Here is a 9,469-nt window from a genome sequence, read left to right on the forward strand (position 1 = left end):
CAGCAGCAGGCCTTGGTGCTGGCCTTGGTGCTGACCACTACTAAAACATTGCCAAACATACCCCAACTTCTACAAAGTCAAGGTGATTGTTGCATCCGTTATTATTAGATTGTTATTCTACTCTTCTAGTCTTTTTTCTTTGAAACCCTTAAAATCAATACTCTGTTTTGGTCCCAAGGCAGCTAAGGGATAGGCTACAAAGGTTAAATGACTTGCTCAAGGTTACATAGCTAGGAAGTGTCTGAGGACAAATACGAACCCAGGATTTCCAATATCTAGACCTGACTCTCTATCCAGAGTCACCTAATTTCTCCTTCAATGAGAAAGCCATCATTTTGGGAATTTCATTCAATTCATTGAATACCTATTAATATATTCTCTGTTGGCATTGGGGATGCAGAGATACAATACACAGTTCCTACTCTCAAGGAGATTATAACAAAATAGGCAAAGACAAATACATAAATAACTACAATGTAAGCTATAATTTGATAGTTGTCCAGAGTAGTATCAGAGATAGCAAGGGATTGGTTCTTATGGCTTTGGTGTGGGCAAACAGGGAAGAATTAATGGAGATATGGACCTTAAAGGAAAAGAAACATTTCAGCAGGTGGATTTGTCAGGGGAGACTATTCCATGCATAAGAGCAGTAATTCTAAAGGCACAAAAGTGGGAAAATGTAGGATAAGATTAGGCCAAGGGAAAATGGTTGGTTTAATTGGAGTACAGTATAACATGCTTGAAGGAGGATATTGGAAAAGAAGTCTAAAATCAAATCATGAAGGACTTTCAGGGCCTGGTTAAAGAGTTTATACTTTTTTTGGGGTAAACAATGAGGATCTCCTAAAGGTTTTGGAGCAGAGCATGGATATCATTGGTCATGCATTTTAAGACTATTAATTTGACAGTGATATGAGGATTATATTGGGAAGGACAGACAGGAGGCTAAGAGGCACAGAGACCAATGAAGAAGATACTTTAGTACTCCAGGTAAAAGGTAAGAATTAGAAATGGATTCTTTTATGCTGGCAGCTAGGTAGCTCAGGTGATAGAGACCTGAGCCTGCAGTCAGGAAGGCTTCATTTCAACTCTATCTTCAGACACTTACTATTTCTGTAACCCTGGGAAAAACACTTAACCTTTGTCTGCCTCAGTTTCCTTAACTGGAAAATGGAGATGAAAATAATAGCACCTACCTCAAAGGTTTGCTGTGGCACAAATGAGATAGTATTTGTGAAGTGACTAGCACCGTGTTTGGCACATAGTAGATACTATTATAAATTCTTGTTCCCCTTCTCCATTTTCTTTCTTCTCCTCTCCCCACTGCTATGTTGTAATACCACTGGAGAAGGGTAGTGTTAATAATATCCTTTGAGTTGAGGGGGAAAATATCTTCAGTAAAATCCCCCTTTGGGTAGAATTTGTTCAGGAGTTTATTGACCCCATAATTCACCTTGACAACAACTTGTACCACAAAATTAGTTAATATTCTTGAACTGCTATACAAAGGGATTATTACTTCTCCAACCTCCTTTTGAATTCCAAATCTGGATGAAACCACCAGCAGAAATAGGGAAATTAGGAGGATGGGCAGTTTTATAGGAAATATGATTTTGGTTATAATCAAATTGACTTTGATATACCAGTGAGACATTCAGGAAATTGAAGGAATGGAAATTGAGCTTGCAGAACAGGTTGATTTTGGAAATATTAATTTGGAGACCATATATATATATATATATATATGTATGGTTTTAACCAAAGTCCAAGGAGTTATTGATTCGATTGTTAATGGAGTGATTATAGAGAGAAAAATGGTGATTGTGGATGGAATGTTAGGGTCTACCCATCTTTAAGGGATGAGGACAAAGAGGTTCTGTGGAAGAAAGTAGAAAAAGAAAGCAAAGGATAGAAAACAAATTAAGATTGGAGCATCATAAAATGCCTTCAATGTCGAAGCATAAAAGTTGGAGTATGCTTATTGGATTGCAAATCCCTTTTATATCTGTCTTTATACCCTCAGCACTGAGCAAAGGGGTCCTTGCACACAGTAGGCACTAGATGCATGCATTTCAAACCAGAAAAATGAGCATTATAATTATGAGAGTGTTTTTTTTTTCATCCTTTTATATGTTTGTGAAGTCATTTTGACTTTATGGAGCACCAAGGTAGTTGTCCTTTGCAAATCTCATTCCCCTACATATGTTAATCACTTCTCTTTCAGAGAGATGCATAGATTTTACTTTCTCTTTGTCTGAGTTGATCTTCATGAACAATCTAGCTTCTCACTGCTATTTTGGCACTTTCCTTATAGTCAAAAAACATTTACTGAATATTCACAGTGCGTAGAACAGGTATACCAAACCACCTTTAAGCTCAGCTAGAAAATGGTTCCCTTTAGTCTTGCCATTTCTATCTGCCACTCATATGTATTTACTTATAAAGAACATAAGAAAGATCAGACTGGACCTTCTTTTTCTAGATTTAAACTTCTTAAAGGGCAGAGAGGGCTTCACAAATTATGTGAACAATTCTGAAATAATTTTTGCCCTAAAATTTGCCATTGACACAATGGATTCTGTGGGTGTTTAAAGTTTTCTCTTAACTATCTTATTTTCCACCATCTGTCTCTGGTTCAGATTCCCAACTACCTAAATCATGACAGAGAAGTAGGGGAAGCAAGGCTACTAGAAAATATTACAATTTGCAACACAGAAAGGTGCAGGTCACAGTAAACTGTCCTTAACAATTTAGAAAGTCATGAAGCACCCAAAATGCTGAATGTAGAGGCAGAAGACCACTCCAATCCCAGTTCTGCCATTTATTCCCTGTATGACCTTGGGAAAATTACTCAACATCTCCAGTCCTCAGCTTCCTCACCTGTAATGTGATGAGATGACCTCTAAGGTGAAATAACATCAACAAACATTTAGTAAGCTCCTATTATATGCAAGGTACTATGCTATGCATTGTGGATACAGAAGAAGGCAAAGCAATCTCTTTTCTAAGGAGCTCCCTTTCTAAAGAGGGAGACAACATGCAAATGACATTGTATAGACAAGCTCTATATAGGATAATTAGAGATAGTCTGAGAAGAAAGAAACCAGAATTTATAGGGACAAAGAGTCTTCTTGTAGAATGGAGGACTTCAACTGAGACTTGAAAGAATTCAGGGAAACGAGGGGGTAGAGATGAGAAAGGAGAGCATTCTAGGCATGGGGAATAGCCATTGCAAATCTCTGAAACTATGAAAGTCATAATAAATTATATAGATTAGAGCCTAGAAAGATGAGAGTGAGGGCCACTCGCAACCATCCTAGACTCTAATTCTGAAAACACTATGCCAGATGCCTATTGCAACTAGAGAGACCTCAAAGAAAAATTTAATCAGTGCCATCTTTTTATAAATGAGGAAACTGAGCTCCAAAGACATTAAGCTGCCCAAGGACACATAGCTAGTAAGGTCACCAGTTATGTTCAACATATGGTTCAGGGTCGCTCCTCTGTCAACATTAAATTGTTGCAATAATTTTAATGTAGTTTAAATAATGGAATAAAGCCTGATGACTGTGAGAATGGGGATATGGAAGAGATAAAGCAGTGCCTCATATGTAATTCTGATGCAACTCCGGAATGTCTAGCCCTAGTGTCATTCATGCTTCAAGGCACAGTTAACTTTCTCAGTTACTGTACAAGGCACATGGTGTCCATCAGTTTGGTGCATAGAAGACAGCAAGATAGTTCTATGTTCTGCAGCTTTCCTGATTAGAATGTTCCACTTGAAAGATTAAAGGACAAATGCTGGGTAACTAAATCTCTTGTTTCAAAAATAACCATCCAGGGATTTATTAGGTAGTTATCTAGAACATATCTTGTAATTACCAAGTTAAGTAGCTGGGACTTGCCAAATCACAGCACATATCAAGTAATAATGGACTACTGTTATAACCCATGAAGTTGGCACATAATACTCTGTGCTTGGTGTATACCTAATCAGGACGTGGGGATGGAGAGGAAGAGTTTGCCATATGGTGCCTTGTGATACTTTAGAAAAAAATTAGATTAAAATAATAAAATAAAAATAAAAATCCCAACTCTTAAAAATTGGTATTCTAATAATTAGTAAAGAATGCCTTGAACATATCAAGTGCTTAGTCTTTGTTGAATGAATCTGAATTGGAGTCATCAGCCAAATTGAAGATTTATTGGTAGAGAAGAAAAAGTAAACATACCAGGAGAAGGGGGGCTGAGAGGGTATAGCCCAATTGCTTACTTTGCTTTTTAAAAATACAGGATAGTACAAGACCCTGGTAGTATTCCTTTTCTTTCTTTTTAGAAAGATTTATTTATTTGTTTGTTACATTAAAATTCCTAGGTATCTCCCTCCCTTCCTTCCCTGCACCAGAGAAGGTGTTATCTATAAAATTATATATATATATATATATATATATATATATATATATATATATATAAGCAAGTGACAGTGATTAAAATTGAGGAAAGAATAAATTAGAGCAAGAAAATGAATTTTTTTCTTTCCATTTATTATCAGTCCCTATAAAACAATCCAAATCCCATCACTTTATTAAATCATTTGGTCATTAATTCCATGGAAACAACCAAACCAGATATTGTTTTCCAAGAAGAAAACAATGGAAGATGAGAGTATCCCCTATATGTAAGAGATATTGAATTTAGTTTAATTAAATCCCACTTTTGTCCTTGTGAAGATACCCTAAAACTTTCTTCTTATGTCCCCTTATGACATGGAAGTGACCCTGGGTTCTTGAAGAATATGCCAGCAGAATGCTAACTTTGATCACACCAAGTCAGAAAGGCTTGTGTTAGGACCCATTAGTGTTCTGTCTGTCTGTTGGCCCAGAAGCGCGGTGACTATATCTGCTTGTCAACCAAAGGCTAGCCTAGCTAAACAAGAAGAGGATACTGGGAGAAGAAATTTTTTAAACCTTTGCCAATACACAGTAGTGTGTATTGGTTCCAAGGAAGAAGAGTAGTAAGGGCTAGGCAGTGGGGGTTAAGTAACTTGCCCAAGGTCACACAGCTTGGAAGAATTTATTTATTTTTTTGAGGGGATGAGGAACACAACTGTCTTAGGCATAGGCAGGGAATTTTTTTGGCATCTATAGAGGGAATGTTCACATTAGTGATTTCATGGATCTCTGAAGCTTTGATGTAAGGATGTAAATATTCTGTTGTCTTAGTAATTTTTTTTTCCCTTCACAGGATTCTGTATTATGGTCTTCCTAATTTTACAATGAGAGCAATCAGGGGAAGTTTGAAGAACTCATTTAAAGTAACAGTACATGCACTCATTTAGAGCTGAACAGCCTTTCATGTTATCTCTAAGAAGCCATCTTGTTCTGTCTCTTTCTCTTTGAATGAAATCCTGTACTGTGTATTTTTACCAGGTAAGAGTTATTGATTAAAGTGACCAGAGTTTGGGGCTCACATTTTCAGTGTCAAATTAGAAATTTTATTTTATTTTTGTGAGGAACAATGAAATAAGAACTAAGCATGATAAGGTGGTGGGATAGATCTCGACTTTGGGAAAAAGAGCTTTTTTTTGAATAAAGTGGTCAGAATGGTTAAGACCCCAGTCCAGGTGTACCTCTCTTTAGGTAACAGATACATATTTTTTTCAAATGGCAATCAAAGTCAGTGCCTCATAGCAGAAAGAACCCAAGACTTGGAACCAGGAGCTACAAGTTCCCTCTCTCCCTGACACAGGCTATATAACCATGGGCAAGTGGCCACCATTTTGAACCTTAGCTTCCTCCTCTTTATAAGGGGAATAAAAAGATCTGTACTATGTTTTACAGGATTATGAGAAGGCATTTGGTTCACTTAGAAGTACTATATGCATGGGCCTTTGTCAATATCCTTATACTCACTTTACAGATAAGGAAACTGAGGTTTAAGTGAACTGACTGGCTCACGGTCTTGGAAGCTGAAATCTGATCTAGAAGGGAAGTTGGGGATCATGTAATGAGACCCCCCCCACATTTGACAGAGAAGTAAACTGGGAGGCACTGACTTTGTGCCACCTACCTCACAGGGTTGTTGTGGGGAAAGTACTTTGTGAACCTTAAAACAATATGTAAATATGAATGAATAATAATAATAACAGTCTTTTGGATTTGCATTATGCTTAAAGGGAGGTACACCTGTATTAAAATGGAAAAACTGCAAGAATTCCAGGAGTCCATCGTAACTATAGAGTCCGGTTATTTCTTTGAAATAAGAATTTCCTCTTGATGCCTTTATAAAATGAGGGAAAACAATTCTGTTTTCTATATGAGAGTCTAAGTTGAGACAGATGGTTGGGCCCCCCTGACATTCATCATTTTTCCACATGAGCAGTTGCAAGTTCTTCAGAGCAGAGTTTTCAGAGAGTGGTTGGGGCATCCTTTCCTGAATGCCATTCAGTAGCTCAGAGGTGAGGCGTAGGTGTGCATCTCCCTAGCATCAGCGTGTATGAAGGGAAATCATGTTCTTCACTTCCCTCCATGATACATGGAGCTCCCTCCTAGCAATTTCATTGACTGAGCAGCAAATCCCTTTTCCGATCAATGGATCTGCACTTAATGAGGGGAATTAGGAAAATGCACCTCTTCCAATCTCTTCCCCCAGACGCATTCCTCTTCTCCTTGAAATTTAGCATCAAAATGAGATGACATTTATTTGGGTAGCTAGGTCTTTAGAGTTTGCAAATGCCTTTATATCCATTTCCCCATATGATCCTCACAGCAATCCAGTGAGTTATGGGGGAGAGGGGAACACTGGAAATTAAGATAACTCACTTTACAGATGAGCAAACTGAACCTCAGAGAAGTTAATTTCATAGAATCACAGGATTATAGATTCGAAGCTGAAAAGGACCACAGAAGCCATCAAATCCAGCTCCTTATTTTGTAGATTAGGAAACTGAGTCCCAGGAAAATGGAATAATTTGCCCAAGGCCATCCAGCTAGTGAGTGATGGATTTGAAATTGAAACCCACATCTTTCCTGAATCTAAGAATTCATTTTTTTTACTACACTGTACTCATTCTTTACTAGTCTAGATTAAATTACTAGAATAAAGTTTATTTCTACATTCTTTAGAAGTCCTCTAATTCATTTGGGTTTCAATTTATTATTTTGCAATGATCCTCTAAATATGGTTGAAATGAAGAATAATGTATCAAGTAAGAATTACAGAAAAATCTGAGCATAGGGCTGAGTTGCCTAGAAATGGGATTAACCCTAGAGAACCAGGTGAAAATAATGGACAGATTCTCATCTCACCTATAAGCATATTTACACCATGTAACTGTAACATCTAATTTTCTTTGTTGTCTAAGCATAATACCCACATTCCATATTATATATTTTAAGCACCAAATGAGTCCCAAATCTTTTGCTTTGAGATCTTGTAACTTTCTCATTTAAGTAGTCCTCTCTTTTAAATTTCTTCTTAAAATAATTCCTAATAAGTATTCATGGTCATGTTTTCTTTTTGGGGGAGCAATATCAGGTTCCATTGTTTCTATGTAATGTAATAACCAAATGATTTAATGAGATTTGGATTGTCTTGTGAGAATTAATGATTAATAAATGGAAAGAAAAAACCCTCATTTTCTTGCTTTAATTTATTGATTCTTTCCTTCAAATTTACATCAATGTCACTTGCTTATCAGTGTCTGGTACATTGTAAATGATTAATAAATGCTTGTTGCTTGCCTGACTGTCAGGTAGTTACATGTAAATAAATATATACTTAAACACACACATTCATATAAATATATACTATATGACAGTCCAAGCTGGTACAGATGATGGTTGGACCACACTTTCTTTTTTTTTTTTGTCTTAGAATCAATACTAAATAATCAGTTCCAAGGCAGAAAAGAGCAGTAAGAGGTAACCAGCAAGTGAGATTAAGTGTCTAAGGCTAGATTTGGACCCAGGACCTCCCATTTCTAGGTCTGGCGCTCTATCCATTTAGCCACTTAACTCCCTATGGACCACTCTTACATTGTTCAGAAATTCAGACATTTCTCCATACAAACAGTTGCAGTTTGGAGGTTCTTCAGACCTACCAGTCAGAGCAGAGCTTTTGGAGACATATGTGTATACACTCACACATACACATACATTTAATGTCCAGCCCTTCTCTTAGAAGCATACATTTTGGGGGATTGTATAAAGACACAAAGTTTTTCATGGGTGTAACTGCATTTTTTCTCCTGAAATTTCATTTCTTCTCAACAGAATAAGGAACAGCTATCTGACCTCAGAGGGAATAATTTCCACCTGTGTTCAGTTGTGAGCTCCGTGCAGGCACATATGCTGTCTAAACTATCTTTATTTTTTGCCTCTCTCCCCCCTGACTTTTGGTATAGTGCTTTGAAATATGAATAAAGTATTGATGAAGAAATAAGTGGATTTTGTACTCAAAATGATGCTTCTTAGCCCTAATAGTAGCTGACCTTTATGGACTGCTGTGAAGTCTGTGCATTGCTGTCTGAACATCAGATTCTGTTTTTTAAGAGGCAGCAGGATACAACATTTAAAGTGAAGATGGGAATGGAATGCATTTCAGCATGGGAGCTGGATGAGTCTTCAGCAATTTACAAGGATGAGACATGAAATCCAAAGTATGGGGCATCTCGGTGGACTTGGAGCCAGCAACACCTGAGTTCAGTTCCTATCAGAGATGCTTATTCACTGCAACTTTAGGCAAATCACCTCATCTCCCTAAGCCCCAGTTTCCTCATCTGTAAAATGGGAATAATAATAGTAGAATAGATCAAATGATATAATATTTATAAAGGGCTTTACAAATCTTTAGGCAATAAATAAATGCTAGCTATTATTATTATGGGGAACATCTGGGCCAGTTTGATTGGAAGGCAGGGTTTGTGAAGGGTAACAATGTGTAATTGGGCTGGAAAGATACATTATCTTCTCTGCTGTATCAATACAGGATGGTCCCGCCTGAGATGATACTGAAATACTGAAGGAGGAGGGACAGTACATTCCAACATGGAAGTATTCGGGTTTTATTTGGAAGATCTTGCTCATCAGGCCAGTCTTTGATGGCAAGAGGACAATGGTGGATCTCCATAGTACAATAAAGCTCAGTGGCAGGCTCATGTGCAAGTTTCTCCTTGGGATAGAGCTGCTTTTGATGTTTACTTTAGCCATAATACTTGAGGTCACATTCTTACACCTCTTGCTTCCACCATACAACTCTCTCTCTCTCTCTTAAAAAAAATAAAAACAAAAACAAAAAAAACCAAAACCCTTACCTTCCATCTTGGAGTCAATACTGTGTATTCGCTCCAAGGCAGAAGGGTGGTAAGGGATAGGTAATGGGGGTCAAGTGACTTGCTCAGGGTCACATAGCTGGGAAGTGTCTGAGGCCAGATTTAAACCCAGGACCTCCTGTCTCTGGGTCTGGCTCT

At 37.5% G+C, this 9,469-nt stretch overlaps 1 protein-coding gene across 6 annotated transcripts in view; it reads left to right on the forward strand.

Moving 5' to 3' along the window:
- SPATA6L (spermatogenesis associated 6 like) overlaps window positions 1-9,164 on the forward strand; it is a 103,297-nt gene extending 94,133 nt beyond the window's left edge. For 5 of the 6 annotated variants that reach the window (XM_007499537.3, XM_007499535.3, XM_007499536.3 and 2 more), the window contains one exon: window positions 5,245-5,471. The gene's annotated coding sequence lies outside the window, so the exon portion shown is untranslated. Of the gene's footprint in view, window positions 1-5,244; window positions 5,472-8,988 lie in introns of those variants that run through there. The other variant, XR_470384.3, reaches the window with a different exon arrangement.
- Window positions 9,165-9,469: the final 305 nt, after the last annotated feature.

This window comes from Monodelphis domestica, chromosome 7 (assembly GCF_027887165.1).
Source record: "Monodelphis domestica isolate mMonDom1 chromosome 7, mMonDom1.pri, whole genome shotgun sequence".
Classification (NCBI taxonomy): Eukaryota; Metazoa; Chordata; class Mammalia; order Didelphimorphia; family Didelphidae; genus Monodelphis; species Monodelphis domestica.